General features: G+C 42.8%; 1 protein-coding gene across 7 annotated transcripts in view; it reads right to left on the reverse strand.

The window, feature by feature from the left end:
- Positions 1–15,890, reverse strand: part of DAB1 (DAB adaptor protein 1) — a 1,100,137-nt gene that overhangs the window by 775,679 nt on the left and 308,568 nt on the right. For all 7 annotated transcript variants that reach the window (XM_019742545.2, XM_074334774.1, XM_019742544.2 and 4 more), the window contains one exon: positions 2,012–2,174. The gene's annotated coding sequence lies outside the window, so the exon portion shown is untranslated. The remainder of the gene's footprint in view (positions 1–2,011; positions 2,175–15,890) is intronic.

Raw genomic sequence — 15,890 nt, forward strand, 5'->3', positions numbered from 1 at the left:
GAGAGTTTTCTTCTCTGCTGGGTTCTAAAATGGATGCTGTGGGAGGGGGCACGGGGCAGGATATACCAATGGCAGTATAACCTTCAGAGAGGGATGAAATGGAATGTACCATCGCTCCTTCTCGTGGTCCAGGACGATTCACCGGCCTCCTGCCTGCTCTGTCAGTCACCAAGGCTATTTTCTGTACAGACCTCTCCAAGTCCCAAATGGAGTTTCAGCTCCTCTAAAGAACAGGAAATATGTTTTGGCTATTTTCCCTGCCTCAGCACCTACCCAAACTTTTGTATATAATAGGTGCGTAATAAACATTTGTTAAATGGATAGAGTAGGTGTTTAATAAATCCTTGATGAAATGCTCTGATGATATAAGTGGGGCAAAACCCCTACTTAAGAATGAAGCTTTTGGGTGGACGGGTGGCTTAGTTGGTTACAGCGTGAGCTCTGGGCAACAGGGCTGCTGGTTCAATCCCCACATGGGCCAGCGAGCTGCGCCCTCCACAAGTAGAATGAAGTCAATGAGCTGCCGCTGAGCTCTCGGGTGTCCAGATGGCTCAGTTGATTGGAGCACGGGCTCTCAACCACAAGGTTGCTGGTTCCCCTTCCCCAATAAAATCTTAACAAAACAAAAAAAGAAAAGAAAAAAAAGATTGACGCTTTAAAAATTACTAACAGATTCTGCTTCCTTCTGATTCTCATTCTACAAAAGAAAACTGAGCTTAGAAACTGAACTATTAAGAATTCAAAGTAAATACTCATTAGACAAACAGTTCTTTCGTGCTACGACCATCCTGGGTGACTGAGACATGGTTCCTAGCTCAGCCACAATTCCTGGTAAAGGAGACTTGTCATCATGACGGAGGTGTTATGATTGACAGGTATATGGGAATCCATGCAGGACGAAGGAAATTACACCAAACCCAGCATTTTTGTTAAATAAAATAAAATAAAACTCTGAGAATGAGGGGCAGATACATTAGCTGAACACTGACGGACAACGCGTAGGGAGACTGGCAAAGGATGCATACTTCCCGACAGCACGTGTACAGTTTTGGTGGGTGGGCTTCCATTTAAACTCCAAATGCAACGCTTGCTCTGCTAATCAACCTCCCACACAAAACCTCACAGTGTCAGCTCGCTTGGCTCTGATGTTTTCTTTGACGTCCAGGTCAATGTCCATCCCCAACTCCTACTCCATTTTTACGGAAGCATTTCCCAACACAAAACGCCGACATATTTGCCACTAGATAGTATGGGGGCAAAGGTATAATTCAATTACGTGACTTAATCAATGCAAATGGCTAATGTACACGGATCTTAGGATGCCGTCCAGCTTTCAACTGAGGGCGAATAATTGTTCCATAATTTCTTAATTCTCCCACAAGACAGTTTAAATTAAAGGATGTCAATTTGCAAAACCAGACTGCATTGTATTCTTAAATTGGGCCTGAAATAGCCCCGAGATGAAGGGTAATAAGGCAGAGAGCAGAGCCCAGAGTGCCTGGTGCTGTGCAAAATTGTTTAATACGGTCAGACCCTTTAATCTTCATATCTATTGATGCAGAAAGCAGCATATTTCTGTCACTTATGATAAGAAACATTACTTTTTAAATTCCTTGGTGAGGCCTGCAGATCTTAGGCAGCCAAGATAGCAGGAATCTCTATTTCTGTGTCTGTGAACATTTCTTTTTTCCTTTAAATTGGTTTTATTCTAATCCATTTAGACTCCAATCTAAGTCAGAGACAAGTAACCCTGAATGGAACCACACAGAACAAAGGCTTGTGCCTTCCAGTTCTGATTCTATTGGCTACCACCTCCTCGAATAAGTCAGTGATTATACAAATAATGCATCTGAGAGTATAAACTACGGGACAGGCAGTTAGTTCCCTAAAGTAAGACAATCGGAACATCTTTTGAGAAATACAAAATCATGCTCAAAAGTACAGAGAGCAGTAGAAGGAGAAGGGGATGATTTAAACTATGTTCATAAAAAATATCAGGCATTTTACTCACGTGTGTCCTAGAAAATGCTTCAGTCAACGTGTCCAGGCTGGGTGGGGGTGACTCTGGGGGAAGGGGGGCCACAAGGTCTGGAATGAAGAAATTGGATGATGTTTTCCCCAGATTGCCAGAGCCACGAGTCAGGAATCGTCATCGAGAGAAGCCAAGGACATAGCTGCAATAAAAGAAGTATATGTCAGTTTTGAAAGCAAACCAATGAAGGAGAAAGGAGGATGAAGTACAGTTGTCACATGGAGTTTAGAGTGAGTGGCTCAGGATGAAGCGTCATTCTAAAGCGTATGTGATGCATGGAGGTGGGTCTGGGGCACCGAGTTCTTAGGGATAGTGCCAGGGTAAAAAAAATAGGCGGGGGGAGAGCGGGGATTTGTCAGTACCTAGCATTGTGCTAGACAGCATGGGGGGTAGAAGCAAAGCATAAAACATTCATCAATCTTTAACAATTTGAACTACGTTATACATGTACAGGCTAAAACTCAAAAGGTTCCAATTACACATTTTTCACTTGTGTGAATCTACCTGTAGGATAAATACCTAGAAGTGAAATTATTGGGTGAAGGAGCATATCCTTTAAATTTTGATAGATATTGTCATATTGCCATCCACAAGGGCTGTACAATTTTACACTCTCTTTAGCAATATATGAAAGGATAACCTTCCCACGCCCTCACCAGCAGAGCCCATCACAGTTCTTTATTTGGAGAGACATGAGAGACAAGGCATAATAATGACAACCATAATGCTAATATTTAGTGAATGTGCACAGCGTTTTAAGGACAATTTTCAGTCTCTATATGTATTAATCCATTGATTCCCAGAAGCAACCCACTGAGGTACAGACTATTATTTTTATCATTAAACAGATAAGGAAATAGAAACACAGAGAATTTAAGAATCTTATTTCTGACCACAGCTATGAAGGTAGAGCTGGGATTCTAACCCCGGCACCTGGCAGCTCTTCAATGCCCACACTCTTAACCATTAGCTCTCATTCCAGCAGATGGGATGTTATCTGTGGTACAACAGGTAAACACAAATCGGAAACCTGAGTTGGGGGTGTGTGTGCAGGAAATCAAACAAAGGAACAGGAAATCAAACAAGTTGTTCCCATCTTAATGAAAGTAGACACAGGCTATCAACTGTGAAAATGTGGGGCTATAATGATTGATAAGCAGAACTCGGAGAAGAACACACTGACACATTATTCTTACTTTTTTTCTTACCTCTGTCACTGTAAAAAATAGTCTATAAATATTCATGATGTGTTAGAAAGGTTAGAGCTACAAAAATGAACATGTGGTGTGGTCAAATGAGCATGGCACTTTAAATAACAGAGACCTGGGCTCAAATCCAAGTCCCACCGCTCTTTAGCTGATGACCTTAAGCAAGTTATACAACTTTTCTGAATCTCGTTTTCTTCAAATGGAAAAAATTAGCCTATACCCCCCATAAAGATGTTTATCATGACTAAGAAATACATACAATTAGTGGTAAACAATGTATACCTATCTATTTAATCTTATTCCCCCTGCTTCTTTTTACAGACCCTCTTCTTCAATCCAATTAGTGTATTTACTTTTTTAAACATGGTGGAATTTTCCAGTCTGCTTGCATTTCTGCATTCCATTCTCTCTTCTTGGTCCCTACGTCTTTTCTGTCACAATCATACCATCAAGCCAGCCAGGTCTACATCGAATGCCACCGACTCCCCAATGTGCTTCTTGACCAACACCTTCTGCAGTGAACTACCCCTAAGTGGTTGCAATTCCTAAGCACTGTTGAATTCCTTCTACTTTCAAGGCATCCATCATCGTAATCCCAGCAGTTAACAAATGCTTTATTACATACCAGGCACTGTTTAAGCACTTTATATATTTTCTATCTTAGTCATCTCCACATGTGATAGGTACTGTTAGTACCCCACTTAGACATATTCGTGAATATCAGTCACTATTTGCACATCTTATCTGCACAGCTGGACTGAAGGCTCCAAAGGGCCATGTGGTTAGACGTCTACCATTTAAACTTGGAGGCTTTGGAGTCACAGAACCTGGGTTCCAGGCTTGGTCCTGACAATACCGGTGATGTGATCTTCAGCAAGTTACTGAATATCTCCAGGCATCAATTTTAATTTGGAGAAGGGGATGCTTTAATACCTACTTGGAAGAGTCATTATAAAGCTTAATTGCATTTGCAGATATAAGAATTTGAAACACTGTGTGGCAAATGGTGAACATTTAAATGCCAGCTTATGTTATTATTATTATTATTAAAATAACTATATAGGTTTCCAACAAAAGGCTTGCTTCACGACTTTGCATTCCCTATTGAGCCTGCGTGTGTTGCCTTTTCCGACCTTCACCCATCATTTCAGTGCCATATGAAGAACTCAAGGCGTAAGTCTCTACATTATGCTCTAGCACCTCCTGCTCTGCAAAGCCTTACTTGATGGCCCCCTCTCCTGGGAGCGCTCCCTCTGTCTCACCCTGTGTTACCCAATTCTCTTGCACCACTCCTCTCACTGTGCTGCAAACACTTGTTATAATTCCTGCTCAGAACTATGAGCTCCCTGAAGATGGGGACAGTATCTTAATTATTTTTAATCCCTAATACTTTAGTGCACGACTGGCATAAGTTGGGTGCTCTATTAAATGCATAAATAGATGAGTTAAAAATAAATACCCGAATGGTAAGAGAGGAAAAGGTACCAATTCTTAACTCACTACCACATAATTCACTAAAAAGTCATTCAATATCCCAATCAAAGCTTAGAAAAGAAACTCTACTGAAACTAAATGTTTTATAAAAATAGACGGGAGCGTTCTGTAGGGACCCATTGCCTTCCTGTTAACCACATGTGCATTCTCCACACTGCCAATCTATTGATGTTTTAGTGACAGACATTGCAACACGACAGATTCACCAGCAATGCTAAACTCAAGACATTAACAGACACATACTGTTTGGCTGCTCACATATAAGCAGAACATTATGGAAGGAAAATAATAATTAACTCATAAGGAGAGGGGTAAGTAAACATTCTATTAAACGGGGGGAAAATCCCAAATGAACATAATCTTCTTCCATTATATTATGAGCATTAAAATTAATGGTGTTGGTTTTTCTGTGGTTTGGACAGTCATTGTATTTAACAAGCCGAAGTGAACTTCACAGGGAAAAAGAAAATAAATTAAATGCGCCGGTGTCTCAGGAAACTTCATTTTCTGAGTGAATAGCCAAGTTGATGCACTTCACCAGAATGTCTGACAATCGGTTTTCCATACTGGTGTGTTCTAAATGGGAAAGGAAGCCAGCTCTTCATTTAAATTATATTGCAAATCACTTCTTGCCTGCTGAATGGCATTCATCTGCAGTGGGTGGCTTTCCCTGTAGGGCCCCCACACACAACACTGGCTTATTAATGCTAATTTGAAACGTTTTCTTTGGGGGTGGGGACAGGCACATTATGTCGGTGTGTGTGAGGCTGAGGAAGTTTTACGGTGGGTGACTGACTGACTCAAAGGCCAACAGCATATATGCCATCAGATAAAAATGCACATTCACAAACATATCAAGACAAGTCAATTATTCCCTGGTTCACCATTCCCTGGGTCCCTTTGTGTAAAGAAAACTATTTTTACTCCCCATCAGATGGATACACAGAAGCATGGTAAACAAGCCCCTGATTCCACTATTCTGTATTTCCCAGGGCACCTTTCTTTGTGGAAGTCATTAGTTTGGGTCTTTTTGTTCCTGATTTATCAAAACAGACATTTTGCTACTGAGCTCAGGTTTCCTCCCAGATGCGACAGTCAGGAGACACAATTCTGACCAACTGCAAAAAAGAAGCAAAACATGCTTTGTAATCTTTTGGGGTGGGTGACTGAAAATGTGTCCTTCTCTACCTTGGAAACTGACAATGTGGATAAATACGACAATCAGTGTTCAAAAGCTTATGACTCTTTTCCCCTTTGTCGTGCAGGAGACCCTGCTTGCTGCGCCATTTGTCATGCGGAGCGGCCTGCGGGGTCTCTGCTCCTGCTCCCCACATAAGAACGCAGGATGTGGTGAGGCTGAAAAGGAACACCCATGGAGCCATAGGTAGGGGAGTCATACCACTATGGTCTCACTGGAGGCTGGGCCCACTGGACGCGCGACCTGCCGTCCGCCTTTCCTCCAACCGACCGAGGACTCTCCTCCACTCTCCTCGACTCCTCGGCTCTCCTCCGTAGCCGCAGCAGTTATACCAGCGGCCAATCGGCTAACCGGCCACAGCTGATGGCCAATCAGCCACAGCCAACGGCCATCCACCACCCGAGCCAGCACCCCTCCACGTGAGGCCGAGAGCCTGTAAACTACTTTCTGGGGCTCTGTCCCCACACCCTTCCCCAGCTTAATAGTTCAAAGAAGCAAAGCCACCTATCCGTGTCTTTTGAATTATTCCCAATACAATGCACTCGAGTCAGAGCATTCAAAAATAAGGAAACTGATTAGAACTAACATCTGAAAAAATTAACATGAGCCATCGTATTTTACTTGTCAAATCAGCAATACTCTTGAAAAAGAAAATAATACTCAGAGTGATTCTCCTGGGGTGACCCCGCTCCTGGGCGCCCGTTCATGCTTCCTGTACATTACTGTCACTTATGATAAGACGTGTGTGGTACAGAGTTGAGAGTGTTGGAGCCCAGACGGTCTGGCATGGAATCCTAGCTCTAGCACTTTTAACTTCCCTTCCTTTTATGAACCTGTGTTTCCTTCTTGTGGGGTTATCGTGACGATTTGAGGTGAGCTAACTAACTTGCAGCGCAGTGCCTGCCATAAAATAGACACTCCATACATGAGAGCTATTATTACGATGTCTTCAAAACAGAAACCCTTTCTGCATGTACCAGTGTTTTCCTTCCCCTCCACCATGAAAATCAGTGAGTGCTCAGGAGCGGTTATCAGTAGATCTAATGGGCTCACTTATATATGCATAAAGAGCCAGTGTGCCAGAAGACCATGTTTTCTGTTATGTGTGTTTAAGTCAATGTATTTCAATAGCTGAAACCTAATTTCCACGTAGGTCTTTGACCTTTAAAATTACTGAATGTATTGCTCTCAAGTGACAGGATCCTTTCTGTATCTGACACTGATTTGCAAAATTAGATGTCTGGAAGGCTGAAACATAATTTTTTTATGAACAAGACAACAGTGTAACAAGCCTGGGAATATCTCAGTAAATCTGACTATAGCAGTCTTGGTGGCCATCAAGTGACAAGCCTGCCGCCACCACAGGCTCGTGGAGCAGCTCAGGACCTTTAGGCAGGGGAGCCATGGACACAGGCCTCCGTGAGAAGGTCCCAAAGCCACAGCGAGTATATGAGGTGCTGTGCACAGAGTGAAGGAAGCAGTGGTTCTCAAACTGCATATTGGAGTCACCTGGGGAACTTTACAAATCACTGCAGCTTGGGCTCCACCAGATCTAGTGACTGAATCCCTGGAGGTGGAGCCTGCACATTGGAAATTTTTTACAAGCTCTCTAGGTTATTTTAATATGTAGGCCGGGTTAAAAAAAAAAAAAATCACTGGAGTAAAGAAATGTTCTGATTGGCTGATGGTCCTTAAGCATGGTGGTCTTTCGTTTCATAAGAAGGCTGAAAGGGTGGAAGTAACACCTGGTAAAACAGAACACAGGAAAGAAGAGACAGAGCAGGAAGAATGGGATGGATCTCATGGGGGGTGGCAGAGGGGTAAGTGGTAATTAAAGCAGGGGGTGGTGCTGTCCTGAGGATCTTGCAGATGGGAGCAAGAGCAGGTCTGATCTGGGGGTGGAAGGCTGGACAGCAGCCATGGGCATACACACCATCGCTCCAGCCTTTGAGAGGGTGATACCACTCTTGGGGAGAGGAGGAATCGGGAGGAGGGAGAGGTAAATCAGGGGGAGGTGTGTGGATAAATTGAGGAAAGAGAGTCACTTCAGCTGCCAGTTCTATGGCCCCCGTTTTTCACCTTTAATTGCCCCAACTTTTTTCATACCTCCATACCTTTCCATGTTCTGTTCTTTCCACTTAAAATGCTCTGTTCTTCTCCACTGTATGAATGCCATCAAATATCACCTCCTCTATGGAGTCTTCCCTGATTACCTCAGGCACAATTTACTGCTCATCTATTCAGTCAATGAGCATTTCTCTCAGAACATTTTATGAGTTCCCCTTGGTGACAACTCATCTCATTATATTAAACTGTGTTTGTGGCATATCCTGTTGTACCTGCATGCTAAGTCCTGGGTGTTTTTCTGTGCTTTGTCTTTGGTCTCTGCACCAGTGCCCAACCCAGCACACAGTATGAATTCAGTATTTTTTAAAGGAACCTGCAGCACTGTAGCAGACATCTATTGCTTTAGCCCGCACACCTTCCTTTTTCCGTAGGCCCTTCCTATGACCTTCTGGAGGAACTGTCAATCACTGACTTATCACTGGCCTTAGGGGTCAGCATGTGACCCAGACAGGATAAGAGTTGGTTCACAAGAACTGATATTGAGGAAGAGAGCCTCTGTTCCAAGACCTGTAAGACTTTTAGCTAAGACTACCAAAATTATCTTGTTTGCCACAAGTGTAGAGCACCCTTTGGCAGGAGTGAATATGACTAAATGTTGACACACTTAGAAACAGAGGGAGGTAGAATCGATAGATGGACAGAGGAGATGAGCCCTGATGAAATCATTTTAGCACCTGAATACAACCATGCCTGATATCCACAACCATCACTCCATATGCCCTTAAATTTATAATTTTGCTTGAGTTAGAGTTGAATATCTGTCACTTGCAATGAAAGTTACTTGCACCAACTCAATTATATTACAATAATAATACTGATGACAGAGCCCCCAGTTATAACAAGCCACATTCGATTCTTCTAGTTAAGATACCAGTCGAGTGTAAGCTCATTTTAAAACAGAGGTTTTCAAATGTTTTGACAGGCTCCAAGGTATCTGTGGAGGAGTCTATGAGAATAAATGATGGATAAATTGGAAGGCAAGTGCCAAGGGCTTCGCCCACTCCTTCCTTCTTTAACTGAAGTAACCCTATTCTGTTTTATACATTGCAATTCGAAAATTCTACTTAAGAAAAATATCCCATTGCTTTTTTAAAAAAGCATGAAAACCAATGCATTAAAACATATCCTCAAAAACAGTATAAAATTTTCCACACATAAAAGACTAGCCCTCATCTACCTGAAAACTTTGCTTGCATGGAATGACTCATTCTGTAAGGGATCTGGGGAACTGGATGTTGCTATAACTGAACAGACGGCCAGAGACATTGGACAAAGATGGAGGGCCACCGCCATCATCCCTGGGATCCAACAGGACATTTTGTCCCCAAACCTCATATGGAAGAAATACCACCTAATGCTTATTGAGTGTGTTGCAAGAAATACCCAGCTGGGTAAAAATAGAAGGTTCTGCATTAGGCTGTTTTTGGGAAACCGAATCAGAGATAAACCCTAGTTTATGAAGAATAACTTTCAAAGAGCAGCTTTTTCAACTTGGTCCTGTAAGTTCAAAGCCTGAGCCATACTTGACTTCCTCATTTCCCAAGATTAGTCCTGCAAGGCTGAGTCACCTAATATCCTCAAGTTCGTTTCCTCCTCTCTCCCTTCACTGCCATGAAATCTCATCTGCTCTTCCAAGGCAGTTTTAAGGTTCTCCTCCCTGGCCTCCACCTCCATTCTTGCCCCGCCTCACTCCCTTCACAGGACCCCACGGTGAGCTTTCTCAAGTACAATCTGACCGCAGCCCTGGCTTCACTGCTGCAAACCTGCAAACGCATGAGGTTCAGCCCCCCTCCCATGGCCTGGCTTGTACACGCCTGCCCTCCTCTCCCACCACTTTCTGTCTCCAACTCCACAGCCCACAACACAAACCTGCAGTGCTTTTGCCTATATGTTCCGTCTCCAGGTACGTGCAGCCAGGGCTCAGAAATACCATTCTACAACAGTATTTCTCAATTTTTAAAATTTGCTTAAAAGAATTACCTGGTGATCTTGTTAAAATGCAGGTTCTGACTCAGTACGTCCGGGGTAGGGCCTGAGAGTCTGCATTCCTAACAAGCTCCCACATGACACTGGACGCTGCTAGTGCAAGGACCACACTTTGAGCAGCAAGATCTGCTATCAGTTACACTGGAAACAACCCCCTAAATAACCTCCCCACACTCACCTGCCCTAATGAATTAAGTACATCTGATAGCCTTTGCTTGCAATCAGATGATAGTAATAGCAATTAATACCTATTGAGCGCTCACCACGAACCAGGCCCTGTTCTAAGTGTGTTTCATTTATTAACTCATTTAATCAGCCCAACAACCCTATAAAAGATGTTACTATTAGCATTACCACTTTTATTTTATATATACAGGAAAAGCTAGCACAGAGAGGTTAAGTACTTTACCCAGGGTCACACAGCCACTAAAGAGGGGAGGTGGGCTTAAACTCAGGCCAGTTGTCTCTGGAGTCCACACTTTTTTACCTGTACCTTATGCCCCTCTCAAAGATTCTCAAATGACAGAGTCCTGCCTGTGCTTCCTTAGCGCGTTTTGCTTTCCTCTATTCCAACACGCACCACAGTATACTGCCATAGACTGTTCACTTGCCATTCTCTCCCCATTAGATAGTGAGTTCCTCAAAACTGGGACTCTTTCTGGTGTAACTCTGAATCCTGGGCACCGGGGCAATTCCTGGCATACAGGAGATGTTAATGGACATATTTCTAAACTATTGAACTGTATAAACACATTCATAGAAGTTAGCAACTTTTCCATGCCTCTCTGACAAAGATTACTTTACTGCACTGGTTTTCAAACTTTAGTTATTCAGAATCACATGGAGGGCTTATTAAAACACTGCTTGCTGGTCTCCATCCTCAGAGTTTGCTTCGGTAGGATTAGAGCGACTCCTCAAACTTGTTATTTCTAACAAGCTTCCAGGCGATCGTGATGCATGCTCTGAGGAGCACACTTGGAGAACCACTGTTTCATTTACTTAGTCTGTTGTCTCTCACGAAGGCTCCTAAGGCACTCCACAGCATGTTGTATTTCAGGAATAGATATGGGAAACTCTGAGACCACAGGGAATTCTTACTTCTGCAATTCAGGAGCATGAAGAAAGTAGAAAATAAATGTCAGAGTAGTTTACTAACAATACAGAGTCTGGTTTTATGTTCTAGGGGAAAAAGAAAATGGAGAAGTCAGGTGAATTAACAAATGACATTTAAAGCAGAAGCCAAAATCAAATGTAGAATTTAATTCTAGATACTCCAGAGGCAACTACATCAACCTTTGGTGTACTGTGTACCTTTCACTCGGATTTCCTGTGTCAGGGACTCAGTTACAGTGAGAGCCAGACAGGCATGGCCCCTGTCCTCAGGAAGTGCATAGTCTATCAGGAAAGGCCAGGAAGACACAAGCAAACATATAAAGAAATTAAATAATTACAGAAGGGAAATGTTCTAATAAAAAAGAAACAATGTGCCCAAAGAGAGACTAATGGGGGGAGGGTGGTGCTCATTTTAGGGAGGGTCTTGGTACCGGACTCTCTAAGGAACTGATATCTTAAACTGAGCCACAACAATGAGGAAATGCCAACTCTGTGAATAGCCAGGAAAGAATATTCCAGATGGAGGGAAACACACAAGTAAACACCCTGGTCACAGAAAAAGCTTGGCACGTTTTAGGAACTAACATGTTTTAGGCCAGGGTGTGTGAAGCACTAGTGTGAGGTGGGCCTTGCACGGCAGGGGAGGAGTCTGGATTGTATGCGCCATGCAACAGGAGGAAACTAGAAGGGTTCCACAGAGAAGGGTCGTGCCTGATTTGCACTTGAAAAAGATCACTCTGGCTACCCCATGGAGAAAGGTTTGTAAGGGGCAACAACAAAAGGAAGGCTCAGTTCAGAGTGAATTGTACTATTCAGTGTGCAACAGGGACCACCTAATGGCTTGGGGGGAGCGGCAGGGGGGAGAGAGCAAGGAGAGATTTATCAGCAGCTCCAATGAAAACTTTACAGCCTGTTCAAATAATCCACTGGCATCACACTATTTAAAGACAACATACACAAACTGGTCTGGGCTCATTGTAGCAAGTTGCTGCAATGCAGACCTCCAGCTCGCTGGAAAAATCCACCGCAGGCCTGCTTGCATTGCTAGCATCTTTCACAGAAGGGCTACACATTAGTCCTCAGAAGGAACGATTTAAAGAACACGGTGACCACTAAACTATTGTCTGTGTCTATGAGTTTCTGTTTTTCATTTGTTTGTCTTGTTCTTTTGTTGTTTTTGGTTTATATACCACATATCAGTGAAATCACATGGTTCTCTGCTTTTTCTGTCTGACTTAGAGGAGAGGGTAAGGGGGATCAAATATATGGTGATGGAAGAACTGACTCTGGGTGGTGAACACACAATGGGATTTATAGATGATGTAATACAGAATTGTACACCTGAAATCTATGTAATTTTACTAACAATTGTCACCCCAATAAATTAAAAAATAAATAAATAAATAAATAAATAAATAAATAAATAAATAAATAAATAAAAAGAAAGAACACGGTGGCCCTTTCAGAGCTGAAAAATGTAAATAGTAAAGCATGTGTTTTTTTTCTTAAAAAAATAGTCCTTTTCAAATTATAAATGGAATTCAATCCTACGAGTGATGGTCAATAACAATCACCAACACTTACATAATGGCTGTGCCCTAAGCCCCGTTGTCCTAAGTGGAGATGCATGTTTACTCCTTCAATCTACATGGCAGACCAAGGAGGGAGGCACTCTGATTTCATCATTCTCATTTGATAGATAAGGCATGAGGCACAGAAAGGGTAAGGAAGTTGCCCAAGGTCACACAGCTAGTAAGTACTGGAACTGAGGTTTGAAACCAGGCAGTCCGGCTCCAGAGTTGTGGCCTTAACCACTGTACGATTGCCTCTAGAGAATTTGCAAAATAAACAACTGTACTCAGTGAAAGGGAGACCCCACTGTACTCAGTGAAGGGGAATTTGCAAAATAAACAACTGTACTCAGTGAAAGGGAGACAGGAATCCTAGCATGATTCCTGTCATAGAGTAGTGTAGTTCTGATCCTGAGCTGATACCAGATACTGAGCTTCACTACTCACTGTTCTGGAGTAAAAAGAAAAGAGACCAAATCAGAGGCAGGAACTGAATTCCGAGATATCTTCATACCAATGATGTATGCAAACAGAAAAAATGCATACTGCTGTTTATTGTAAGACTCCACAGAACGTCAACAAAATTTTATACAGCTTTAGATCGTGTGGAAGAGTTACTCAAACTCAGTTTTCCTAAAGTGAGGGGGAAAGCATGCATGTAGCTACACCAGCTACGAACCCCCAAACCCGGTGGGTGCATGAGCCAGCCAAGCTTCTGGCTGGCAGCAGGGAAGAGCCTAATTCACCTTAGTGTTGCCAGAGCCAAGGATAACGCCTGGCACACAGCCCATGGCACCAAACTGGCTGAGTGGGGAGAGCATATCCCTCGAAGTCCCTGCTTTACCGCTTACCAGCCATGTGACCTTGGTCATGTGACTTAACCGTTCTGGGCCTCAGTTTCTCCATGTGTAAACCAAGCATGATATAACCAACCCTGTATCATGACATGTTTGTGGACTTGAAAACTAGCGTTAAGGCCAAACGAGTTAGGAAAAAAGGGCTTTATCATAGAAGCATGATTGCAGTCAGCGTTTTGATAAATATTTTATAACAGGTATATTCTGTGTCAGTTAACAGAAAATATTGGACCAAAATATAGCGTAGTGCTTAAACCCCAGCTTCTCCACTTATTATCTATGTGGTCCTGGGCCAGTGACTTAACATCTCTGGCCCTCAGTTCTCTCATCTGTAAGGTGGGAGGGTTAATATTAGTAACCTGCCTTGTGGAACTGTTGAGTATTAAATGAGATAGTATACATAAAGCGTTTAGAAATGCCTAACAGTGTGTGGGCACTCAAGGATGGTTAACTATTGTGATTATTATTTCGTTCTTTGTCCACTGTGTGTGTTTAAGGCAAAACCAGGAGACCAGTAACAACATGAATTACCGGGCTCCTGGTTTGTGTCTGCAGGTGGCTAACAATGAAATCAACTCCAAAGGAAAGAGAGACATTGCCCCGCTCATTATATTACAGCACTGGGCAATTCAGGGACGCTGTCTGGCAATCCTAACAGCTACCGGCTGCCTATTTAATGACTTACAAAAACAACAACAAAGAGGAACCATCATTTGATACCTAAAAGTTACATAAAATGAAAGAGAAGGTTTGAGTGTGTAAAAAAGTATTGTTCCATTCCTTACGGCAATTAGTGTAATCAGGAAAGATACAGCACAGCATGCTGGCATATCCAGGAACTCCTTTTTCTGTTCTATCAAAGGATAATATATATTTTCACCTTCAGAAAGGTTAGGTAATTATAAATGTATTCTCCTTACTCATAATATTTTAAGCAAGTAATTGTTGCCCATGGGAAAATGTTTAATTATTTCTGATGAACAGTTGTGGCACAGAAACAAGAGAACATGACAGGCAAGAGTGTGGAAACCACGGCCCAGTTCTTAATTGTGTGGGAATCTTGTCTTTTCATGGTGGAAAGAATAATCCCATATTGATTTTTCTCTCAATTGATTTCACAAAATTTTCAGTTTAGCAACACTGAGTCTCTCCAATTATATAGCATCTTGATTTCCTTGGCTAGAGCCTGCCTCATGCCTTCATGACAGAAACCTCACACCCTTTAGTGTTGGGCTGCCCAGCTCGTCCCCATTCATGGACACTACAGCCTCATACCTGTACCCCTCTTCTCCCCTGGGCCAATATTTTTAAAGGGGATCTAGAAATGGCAAGGGTATGCAGTTTTGGGATTACACAGACAGATGGAGGAGCCATTTCTCTCTCTTTGTATGGGAAGCAGGAACATCAGAGGAGGTGGGGCTTTGGGTGCCTGGTAGATGAGAAGCACCCTATTACGGATGCTTCATGTTAGGGATGGGAAACCCAAGACCAGCTGGGGAAGTGGTTTACCAGAAGCTACACAGCAAAAGCAGGTCTTAAGAGAAGACCTTCTGACTCCAAATGCAGTTCATTTGAGGGTGCGGGAGGGGGGACGGGAAACGAAGCAAGTTGAATTGGGAATAGCACAGGTTTCAACCCCAGTGGAGGTGACATAAGTATCTGAGAACTGGCCCTGCAGAAATGAATGGGCTTCCAGGAAACTAACAGAAAGAGGGACAGGGCACGACAGACAAGCCCCGTGAGGCTCTCGTCCCTGAAGGTGGCACCTACTGACTGCACCTCTGCTCAGGATGGCACAGAGGCACTAAAGAACAAGCACCATGGGAATCCCACGCACCGGACTTCGAATCTGCCTTTCCCTAACAATGCGGTGGGGCAGGCATCACGGTCACATTGTACGTGTTTAGGCAACGGAGGCTCAGACAAAGGAAGGGACTTTCCCAATGGACAGTATGACCGGGACTTGAACTTCTCATTTTCGCGCCTACCCCTGCCAATGGCTGGGAGAGTTCCATAGTTTTTTTTTCCCCTACATTTACAAAGATATAGTAACTCTAAAATCAATCATTTTGTACCTTGATTTTTAATCCACTTGTACATTAGAATCTGGTTATAGACATTATGGTGGCTGTCAACTCTTCTTACAAGAATTTTTTTAAAGTGTAAAGTCACATGAAGTTATAAGAAATAATGGTGAAGTCCCATATACATGAGTCAGTGTTTTGATGAAGGTTTTATATCAAATATGGAAGACTTTGGGCCAAGGGGACTTAATAAAAAGAATATATATATATATATTCTTTT

Source organism: Rhinolophus sinicus, linkage group LG06 (genome assembly GCF_036562045.2).
Source record: "Rhinolophus sinicus isolate RSC01 linkage group LG06, ASM3656204v1, whole genome shotgun sequence".
Lineage (NCBI taxonomy): Eukaryota > Metazoa > Chordata > Mammalia > Chiroptera > Rhinolophidae > Rhinolophus > Rhinolophus sinicus.